Source organism: Dendropsophus ebraccatus, chromosome 1, assembly GCF_027789765.1.
Source record: "Dendropsophus ebraccatus isolate aDenEbr1 chromosome 1, aDenEbr1.pat, whole genome shotgun sequence".
NCBI lineage: Eukaryota > Metazoa > Chordata > Amphibia > Anura > Hylidae > Dendropsophus > Dendropsophus ebraccatus.
In genome coordinates, this window is record NC_091454.1 from 99,604,721 (window position 1) to 99,615,389 (window position 10,669).

Genomic DNA, 10,669 nt, shown 5'->3' on the forward strand with positions numbered 1-10,669 from the left:
ATGGGAGGCTCGCGCGGCACCTCTCTCAGCGCTGAAGAATGAACATGAGTGGCTGGTGGCATTCCTCCACCAAATTCCGCCGCTTTTGCTTTGTGTGCACTGAGCCTAAAGGGCCGATGGCCGGACAACAACTTTAAACACTATAAACAAGTATTGGCAGTGTACATGAAAAAGGGCATAACATTTCTTATTGCCATGCATTTGTTGTCTAGTAAGCTGTGTATGCACAGATAACAGTATGTTGAGTCAAAAACATACTTTCTTTTTCCTTAAGACCCGCTCCTAGTTTTGGCTTAAAAATGCACTAAAACTGCACTGAAGACAAAAGTTTAGCAGTTACTGATAGCTGTATGTATCTTGTATGTAAGTTGCTAAGGATAAAGATAAGGACAAGCTAAGGATAAAGCACATGTTGGGGAATTGATTCAGGATGAGGAGCACCTCAATTGCTGAATGTCAGGCTAACTAAATATAAAAGTTCTGTTATATTTTCCCCCTTCTTTGCTGTTTGGTATTGAGATTATAGCTGTCAGAATTACTGACTTTTCTATTATCTTCTATCTAACACTGGACTTGTGAAGCCTTACTAGATGAAGCTGGAGATCCGACCACATCCAGAACATTTTTTTTTTTTTATTCCTTGAAAATGTGTAATAGATCTTCACTAGTGAAAATGCTCTTAGCATGGATGAAGTATCCTACTGCTATTATTAATTAAATTATTCAGGTACATAAAAATATTTCATTGGAGCCCTGATGTAAATTAATAACATGTACCAATGTATAGTTTATAGTGCACCATTGTCCTTTTCTACTTCAGCCATGACTGAGAAGAAGGGGTAGGCTCTGTTAATATACTGAGCCATCCATCCAGCTCCTTCATACCCCTCATTTGCACAGAGAAATATTGGGGCAACGGCAGGGATGAAGGTCACAGTTAGCAGGATGGGTATTGGGACAGCAGAGCAGTATTAAGTATTACAATGCTTTGATAAGTCTTATTAATTTACCTTTGGCAACAACAAAATAAGTTTATATGTTCTGGAGCAATCCCAGTGAGTGAGACCTCAACCAGTAATGCGATTGGTCAGTTTCAGGATCCCTTTTACTATGTCTGCGTGGTACTTACAGTTCAATGGGCTGGTGTAAGTACATAAAAGCACATTTGTTTAACTTATCAATAATTTTAATCTAAAACTTGAATATTGTACATTTACTACTAGTTCCTGAGCATTCCTCTTAAAGTTACTGTTGGTGACCCCCCCCCCCCCAATTTAGCCCGTTGTGTTTCTGTTTCTTCTGACATAAAAATGATGGGGCAGACATTTTTAGTCTTAAATGTTTCCAATTATTGTTGAAGTGCCATGGACATGTGGTGATCATTTTGTTATGCAGTGTTATTAGTAATTCCATCTTCACTTTTAGGTTAGTGAGTACTAACACATCTTCAATAGATTTCTATGGGCATGTAACGAATTTAAATTTTATAACCTAGATGAAGCTGCCTACATATTGTATTCTTTGGTTCATTGTAATGCATAGTTATGTACACAACTCACAGATCGACTTCAATAACTTACTGCTACAGGAATTTCAAAGTGACTATCTTTAATGCACCTGCTGGTACTTGGTGTGAATTACATAGGAAAATATAAATAAAGCCTTTGTATGAAATTTTGCCATTTATTTTGTTTTTATACGTGTATTTTGGGCAACTGTTACTCTAGATTTTGCTGCTGGCTGTAATACTATGTCATGAATTAAAATGCTGGCACGTTTTTGTTTTTCTATACTGTTTTTGCTTTATTGAAATTAATCCTTTAAAGGGAGACTATCATCTAGAAAAAAACTCCCAAACTGATTTATACATGGCTACATAGCTATGTATATAGGAATTATATCTGTACCTTTATTGTATTTGTCAGTCCCTTAAAATGCTTTTTAGTATAGCTCTTAGGATATATTCACACACCAGTTATTCTGTCCACAATTATGGAGCCACGATCCGTGCCGCTAAAAAATGGACATGTAATGCAAACCGTTTTTTTTGGCACAAATTGCTAGGGTAATTAAGTGCTTCACGAAGCAGTACGGATGCACATTCGTAGTGCAGGCTGCGCTATGGGTGTGTGAATATAGCCTTTAGTGTCATAGAGGCTTGGCCAGGGCACTAACTTGCACTTTTCTCCCCAGGCCACTTCTCTGACACATTAGATTGGTAATAAAAAGCATTTTAAGTACAATAACGGCATGGATAGTCACCACTTATATAGCTATGTAGCCATTTTAAGGAATTAGGAACTTTTTTTGTTTTCAAGCTGACAGTTTCCCTTTAAGTTCCATAAGTTATTAGTGGAAAATAAACTGTGTATTTCAGACCTATGAAATAACAATAATGTTGTTTTTTCCAAATGTTATGTAACCTGAAGCATTTCATTTAATTTTGTCATTTTGACCCTCCATTCCCATCAGTTTTAATTGTGAAAAAAGAGTTGCACATCCAGGAAGAAATGGAAAGCTTTGATTTTATATTGATGCTTAGTACTTGATGTAATATGAATAGGAAAAGATGGCTTCTTGTGATTCCAAGTCAGCGAAGCTTTGTTCTGCAAAACAAATACTTAAGTATTAAAGTCATGCAAACATTGATGTATTATTTTGCTCTTTTAAGGATACCACAAGTTTAGCATCTTCCCCAAAGCTTTTTCCTTTAATGGGTACTCTCTTTTTGTTCACATTAGTGTCATTTAAGGATGGTCCGAACCCGCCGAGGTTCGGGTTCGGCTAAACCCGAACGCTCTGCATCGGATTCCCGCTGTCTGCACGCTCTGTGCAGCGGGCGGATACAGCGGGAGGACCACCTGGAAAACTGGAATACAGCCTATGGCTATGACTGTATCCCAGTTTTCCAGGCATTCCTCCTGCTGGATCCACCCGCTCCACGGAGCGGGCAGACAGCGTTAATCATTGCGGAGGGTTCGGGTTCGTACGAACCCTGTCCGAACCAGGTTCGGACCATCCCTATTGTCATTGTATCTGTGCCTGATCCGTTTTCAAACTGGTCATGACCCATCCTGATAGACCCCAATAATGCATCTGACTAGTGTCTACTGTGGTTCTGGAATTTTTGATGGCGACAGTGTATTATTCTTACCATCAAAAATACCTGAACCTCTAAATGAGGCCTAAACAGAGCTCAAACCTTGGTCATCCTACAACGGTGGTAATTTCTTTAGTGAATAAAAATGAATGGTGCTATAAAGTGCATTCACTTCTGAATTCTGTGAACTGTAGATCCTTAAGATCAACATGAGATTTAGAATAAGTTTTTTGTGATATACTCTACAATTTACCAAACTATAACTGGCGCTTCCTTTCTTTGCCTACGATAATTAAAGGGGGTCACAGATAATTAAAGGGGGTTCAAATGAATAGACAGGAATTGCTCTTACTGTATTTACTATTTTTGGAGCAACCACTTTTAGTTTGTTCATTCACAAGATAATACAAATGTAAATCAGACACACAACCATATTGATGGGGTTTTAGGCTAGGATCTCCGTTTACAACTAGTGTGTCCCAATGGTCATTTCAATACAGAGATAATGTTTGTGTAGCCGAGAGTTTCAGAATAGCAGTAAGAAGTTAAGACCGGTGGAATAACCCTTTATAGGGGCTATCCAAAATTTGGAAAATCTTGGCTAACCCCTTCAATATCTAATGCATATGCACATGGAGGCCAGGGCTGCCCTGTACCATGATGACCATTGTAAGGTACAAAAACAAGACAAAACCATTTTACTTTGCTGGTTATTGCCTATTGTGAAAATCCATTATTTGGTATCCTTTATATGTATCAATAAAATATTTTTATGAAAACAGGTTCTGCATTTTTGTTTCCAACACCACTTAAACATGTAATGTTACCCATGAAATACTTTTGTATCTCCTACCATTTGTGATGTATCAAATTCTGTACGTAATGTTTAAAGCCAGTGCTCTATGCACAGTGGTGCTGGATTTTGTAAGATGTTAGCTGTGAAATACAGTTAGATAAAGAAATCAGTCTTCTGTGTTATGTTTACCACATACATCATACATTTCCATAGTACTCTGTCTATTGCTGCTGTGTTACTGTGCTTCTGAGAGGGAACAAGTATGCAGTGAGGAATCGTAGCAGGCTGCACACTTGCCGTTTTTGTAGTGGCGTCTTCTTCCCATAGACTTCAACAAAGGGAAAAAATACCATGCCTATAGGTATACTGGTGTTTTTCCTCTATTCTTTAACAGAAATCCTGGAATCACATGATGAAAGAATCAGACTTTTATTGGGGGGGGGGGGGGGGACACCAGGTTATAAAACAACAAAAACGCCTATACAGTGGTACCTCCATTCTCGAACACAATTGGTTCTGGAAGGCTGTATTAGAACCGTGCTCAAGAACCAAGCAGTGTGTTCCCATGTAAGTTTCTTTAATTGGTTTTTACACTCCATGGGTCAGTTGCTGAGCACCCGGCCCACAGAGTGTAAAGACTATCAGTAAGAAACTGTGCACCACTACTTACTGTAAAAGCGGGGATTCTTGTCATTATGACGGGAATCTCTGCTTCTTTACAGGGTCTTCGCCATAGCTGAGAAGCAGGAGCGTGCTGCAAGTTTTAACAGCTACCCAATCTTGTCTCTCTCTGCTGCTACATGAGCTGATCGCTCCCTCTTCCCCTGGCAGATCTGATTACTCCACCAGTTTTGGAACAGCTCCCAGCACCCATGCTCCAGGCTCTGCCTGCCACTGGTGACTCCTCCACTGGCCTGCAGTAGCTCTCGGCACCCTTCTCTAGACCAGTGCTTCTCAATTCCAGTCCTCAGGCCTCACCAACAGGTCATGTTTTGAGGATTTCCTTAGTATTTCACAGGTGATATCATTATACTCAGTGCATCAGGTATTATCACAGGTGTTCTTTGTATGGGAAATCCTCAAAACATGACCTGTTGGTGAGGCCTGAGGACTGGAATTGAGAAGCACTGCTCTAGGCTGCAGGCGCCTGTGATACGGCGGCCCTCCACATCACTAGTCTGTCAGCCACCGGCTCCCGCTTCTTCCCGCCACCTCTGCCGGATCCCCAAGCTGCAGGGATCACCCCTGCCGGTCTGCTCCTGCCATCCCAGGATGGCGGCTGTTTAAACTTGCCACACGCTCCTGCTTCTCTCAACTGTGGGGAAAACCCTGTAAAGAAGCTAGAATTCCTGTCTTAGGGTGGGTTCACACTACGGAATTCTCGCAGATATACTCCGTGGAATTCCGCAGTATGTCCGCGCGCCTTTCCGTCGGCTCCATAGACACCATTCTATGTGCCGGCGTATTCCGCTATCCGCCGAAAGAAGTGACATGTCACTTCTTTCGGCGGATAGCGGAATATGCTGGCCCATAGAATGGTGTCTATGGAGTCGGCGGAAAGGTGCGTGGCCATGCGCGTGGACAGCCGACGGAATTCCGTGGAGTTAATCCGCGAGAATTCCGTAGTGTGAACCCACCCTTAGGGTAGGTTCACTCTGAGTAAAATCGGCGGAATTCCACTGCGGAATCCCGCCTGCCTCAGTGTATCCATGGGCAAGTCTTTGCACGGAGAGCGCCAGCCCTATACAGACACTCAGGCAGATAGGATGCTGCGGTGGAGAGGTCCACAGCAGAATTCCGCTGATTTTACTCAGTGTAAACTAGGGATGGTCAGAACCCGCCGAGGTTCGGGTTCGGATGAACCCGAACGCTCGGCATTGGATTCCCACTGTCTGCCCGCTCCGTGCAGCGAGCGGATACAGCGGGAGGACCGCCTGGAAAACTGGGATACAGCCTATGGATATAGCTGTATCCCAGTTTTCCAGGCAGTCCTGCTGCTGGATCCGCCCGCTGCACGGAGCTGGCAGACAGCGGGAATCATTACCGAGGGTTCGGGTTCGTACGAACCGAACTCTGTTCGTACCATCCCTAGTGTAAACATATCCATAATACCCAAACACCTCAATAACTGTCAGCTGAACAATAGTTCAGTGACAGTTATCTCCCCAGATTTTGTTTGGATACTGAACAAGTACTGAACATAGCTTCAGGGGAAAATTTTATTTGAATACTGGTGTTCGAACACCGAGGTATTACTTTACGTTTTATTTGATAAAGCACACTTTTTTTTTAGCAAGAAAATGTGTTGCTGAAAAGTGCATGTCTTTTAGCTTGGAGACACGAAGGCCCAATCTTGACTGCTTCACTAATGTTCAGGCAGATCACTATGCCAAACCACTGAGTTAACTGTGCAGCTGCTGATAGCTGCACAGTCCTCTACTGTCTCCTGCTGGGCACTGATCTGTCTCGAGTTGATGTGAATCGCATAGAAGTCACATCTGAGGACTTTGGGTGCCTTTACACAGAGAGATTTAGCCAAAGCCAGGGTTGGATTTGAAAAGAGGAGAAATCCCAATCTTATCTTTATGACCTGTTCTCTGCTTATAGTCCTTTCCTGGCTTTGGCTTCAAAAATCTGTCAGATAAATCTCTCTGTGTAAAAGGCACCCTTAGAATGGAAGCTGAAGGACCTGCAGGATGTTCAGTGATGTCATAGTCATGTGATCCAGTCTAGATCTAGACTTTTCTAGGGGTAAAGTGGTGCAAAATAAAGGAGACAATACTGAACCTTGTTGTGTGCAATAGGCTTCAGCAGGGCTTGAAATTCCTCTTCTATTCTGCTCTGGCAGAATAGGAGATGAATTTGAGCGGAAATCAAGTGGAATGCAAGCAGAATTCAAGCCCCATTGACTTCTATAGGATTTCTCTAGCGGAATCCGCCCAAAGAAGTAACATGTCACCACTTTGGGGTGGAAAGCGGATCCGCATCCGCAGTGTGAAAAGCACAGCGCAAAACCCATCGAAAACAATGGAAAAGTTCCTTGCTCAATTTAAACGTGCGGAATCTGCTCGAAAATCCGCCTCTTTTGCTCAGTGTGCGTGAGCCCTTTAACCCCTTAGTGACCGCCATGCTGCCTTTTCACGGCAGCCACTAATAAGCTTTATTCCAATGTGTACGCCTTTTCACTGCGTACGCATCGGAATGAATTGCCGCCCGGCGGCGGGCGCAGAGCAGAGGATTCTCCGCTCCGGGCAGTTTAACCCGTTAAATGCCGCTGTCAAACCATGACAGCGGCATCTAACGGGTTCCGGTCGGCGCCTTGGGTCACTTACGTGATCGCGATGTCTCGCGGCGCCGTCCAGTCCTCCGATGTCTCCATGGTGATCCCCGGGTCCTAAAGAAGGTCCCTGGGGTCACCATGGACATGCCTCATGCTGACAGGGGTGGCTGTGGCTATTGCCTGTCAGCATGAGGCATGATCCAATACATTGCAGTACATCAGGTACTGCAATGTATTGTATCAGTGATCTAAGTATTTTACACTAATGTACAGTAATGTACACTAGTGTAAAAGTGAAAAAAAAATGTGCACCAAACACAAAACAGCCCCCCCAATAATAAAGATGCATTACATTATATTACATATATATTCCTATTATATTACATTATATTATATTACATTCCTATACCCAATAAAACATGACATAAAAGTGATCAAAAACACAAATTCTATACATATTTGGTATCGTTATGTCCGTAACGACCCAATCTATAAAACTATATCAATAATTATATTGCACGACACACGCTGTATAAAAAAAATTAAAAAAAAAAACAGTACCAGAATAGCTGTATTTTATCAATCCACTTTAGAAAATACGTCATAAAAGAGATCAAAAAGTCATATACATATAAAACTTGGTATCAATAGAAACTACAGATCTTCCCGCAAAAAATAAGCCCAAAACCAGCTCTGTCGCGCAAAAGATGAGAACGCAAGGGATCTTGCAATGCGGTGACAGTTTTTGTGGGTTTTTGCTAGGAAGATAGTTTCTATTGCGCCAAAGTGATAATAGGTAAAAAACCCCTATACAAATGTGGTATGGCCGTAACTGTAGCGACCCAGAGAATACATTTATTATGTTATTAGTGACCGCCGATACGGATTTTTACAGCGATCACTAATGGGCTCTATTCTGCTGCCATCAGCGATCACCGTTATTAACAGTATAACGGCGGCCACTGGTAACGGGCATTTCATCTCTTCTCACAGTGAATCCACGGTGAGAGGAGATGAGAACATGTCCCCCCCTGTCCCCAGAATTAACCCTAGTGACCTGGTCACTGACCCTCCCCTCCCTGGGCGGCCATCTGATCCAAGATGGCCGCCGCCATCACTGTGAACAGACTCTGTTCACAGTGATGGAATTTCTAAAAATGATCAAAGCTCCATTCTCTCCACCACCAGAGGTGGCAGAGAGCATGGGGCAATGATCGGGGACCACTCGGTGTGGTCCCAGTACAAGTGATCAGCGGTATATACTATATACCACTGATCGCTTGTTCCAAATGGTGCCGGCACTTTTTTACCCGTCATCAAAGTCAAGTGCCCTGGATTACCCGTAACCACCCCGGATTACCTGTAACCACCTCAGATTGTCCATCACCACCCCAGATTGCCCGTCACCTCCCCAGATTGCCCGTAACCACCCAGATTGTCCGTAACCCCCCAGGCGGCCCGTACCTCCCCAGATTGCCCGTAAACATCCCAGACAGCCCGTAACCAACTCAGACAGCCTGTAACCATCGCAGACAGCCCGTAACCACCACAGATTGCCCGTAGCTACCCCAAATTGCCTGTCACCACCCCAGATTGCTCGTCACCACCCCAGATTGCCCGTCGCCTCCCCAGATTGCCCGTCGCCACCCCAGATTGCCCGTCGCCACCCGATTGCCCGTCACCACCCCAGATTGCCCATCGACACCCCAGATAGCCAGTAAACATCCCCAGATTTCCCTTTACCACCCCATATAGCCAGTAAACACCCCCAGATTGCCCGTAACCACCCCAGATTGGCACAGACTGCTCGTAACCACCCCAGATTGCCTGTCGCAACCTCAGATAGCCAGTAAACACCCCGAGATTGTCCATTACCACCCCAGATAGCCAGTAAACACTCACATATTGCCTGTAACTAAAATGACACTCCTTCCCTTCTGAGCCCTGCTGTGTGCCCATACAGTGGTTTATGCCCACATATGGGGTACCATTCTACTCAGGAGAAGCTCCGTTACAAATGTTGGGGTGCTTTTTCTCCCCTGTTCCTAGTGAAATTGAAAAATTTCAAACTAAACAAACATGTTATTGCAAAAATTCAATTTTTTTCTTTTTTACTGTCTAGTTTTGAATACTTTCCTCCAATACCTGTGGGGTCAAAATGCTCACTACACCCCAAGATGAATTCTTTGAGGGGTGCACTTTCCTAAATGGGGTGACTTTTGGGGGGGTTCTATTCTGCAGACATTACAGGGGCACTGCAAATGCACCTGGTGCTCAGAAACTTCTTCAGAAAAATCATGCACTGAAAATGCTAATTGGCGCTCCCTTCCTTCTGAGGCCTGCTATGTGCCCATACAGTGGTTTACGCCCACATATGGGGTACCGTTCTACTCAGGAGAACCTGCGTTACATATATTGGGGTGAGTTTTCTCCACTCTTCCTTGTGAAATTGAGAAATTTCAAACTAAATGAACATATTATTGAAAAAATTAATTTTTTTTTTATTTTTACAGTCTAGTTTTGAATACTTTCCTCCAATACCTGTGGGGTCAAAATGCTCACTGCACCCCAAGATGTACTCTTTGAGGGGTGTACTTTTCAAAATGGGGTGACTTATGGGGGGGGGGGGTTTCTTCGGACACTACAGGGAAACTGCAAATGCACCTAGCGCTCAGAAACTTCAGCAAAATCATGCACTGAAAATGCTAATTGGCGCCCCCTTCCTTCTGAGCCCGGCTGTGCGCCCATACAGTGGTTTATGCCCCCATATGGGGTACCGTTCTACTCAGGAGAACCTGCGTTACATATATTGGGGTGAGTTTTCTCCCCTGTTCCTCGTGAAATTGAGAAATTTCAAACTAAACAAACATATTATTGGAAAAATTCTATTTTTTCATTTTAACTGTCTTCTTTTAAATACTTTTCTCTAATACCTGTGGGGTCAAAATGGTCACCACACCCCAAGATGTATTCTTTGAGGGGTGCACTTTCCAAAATGGGGTGACTTTTGGGGGGATTCTATTCTGCTGACACTATAGGGGCTCTGCAAACGCACCTGGCGCTCAGAAACTTCTTCAGCAACATCTGAACTAGAAATGCTAATAGGCGCTCCTTCCCTTCTGAGCCCCGCTGTTTGCCCATACAGTGGTTTACGCCCACATATGGGGTACCATTGTACTCAGGAGAACCTGCGTTACAAAATTTGGGGTGCATTTTCTCTCATGTTTATTATGAAAATTAGATACTTTAATCTTAACAAATATATTATTGGAAAATTTCTATTTTCCATTTTTTTCCGGCCTAATTGTAAATACTTTCCTCCAGCCCTTGTAGGGTTAAAATGCTCATTATACCCCTAGATTAATTATTTAAGGTGTCTAGTTTCCAAAATGGGGTCACTTATGGGGGTTTCCAGTATACAAGCCTCCTAAATCAACTTAAAAAAAAAGAACTATACCCTAAAAAAAAACTGTTTTGGAAATTTTATGAAAAT

At 43.2% G+C, this 10,669-nt stretch overlaps 1 long non-coding RNA gene across 1 annotated transcript; it reads right to left on the reverse strand.

Annotated features, from left to right (window-relative positions):
• Positions 1 to 1,912: 1,912 nt before the first annotated feature.
• On the reverse strand, positions 1,913 to 7,306 carry LOC138796263 (uncharacterized). The gene is made up of 3 exons (XR_011363772.1): positions 7,229 to 7,306; positions 4,194 to 4,295; positions 1,913 to 2,606 (listed from the first exon to the last, which is right to left on the reverse strand). It is a non-coding gene; the product is annotated as an uncharacterized lncRNA (long non-coding RNA).
• Between the last annotated feature and the right edge of the window lie 3,363 nt (positions 7,307 to 10,669).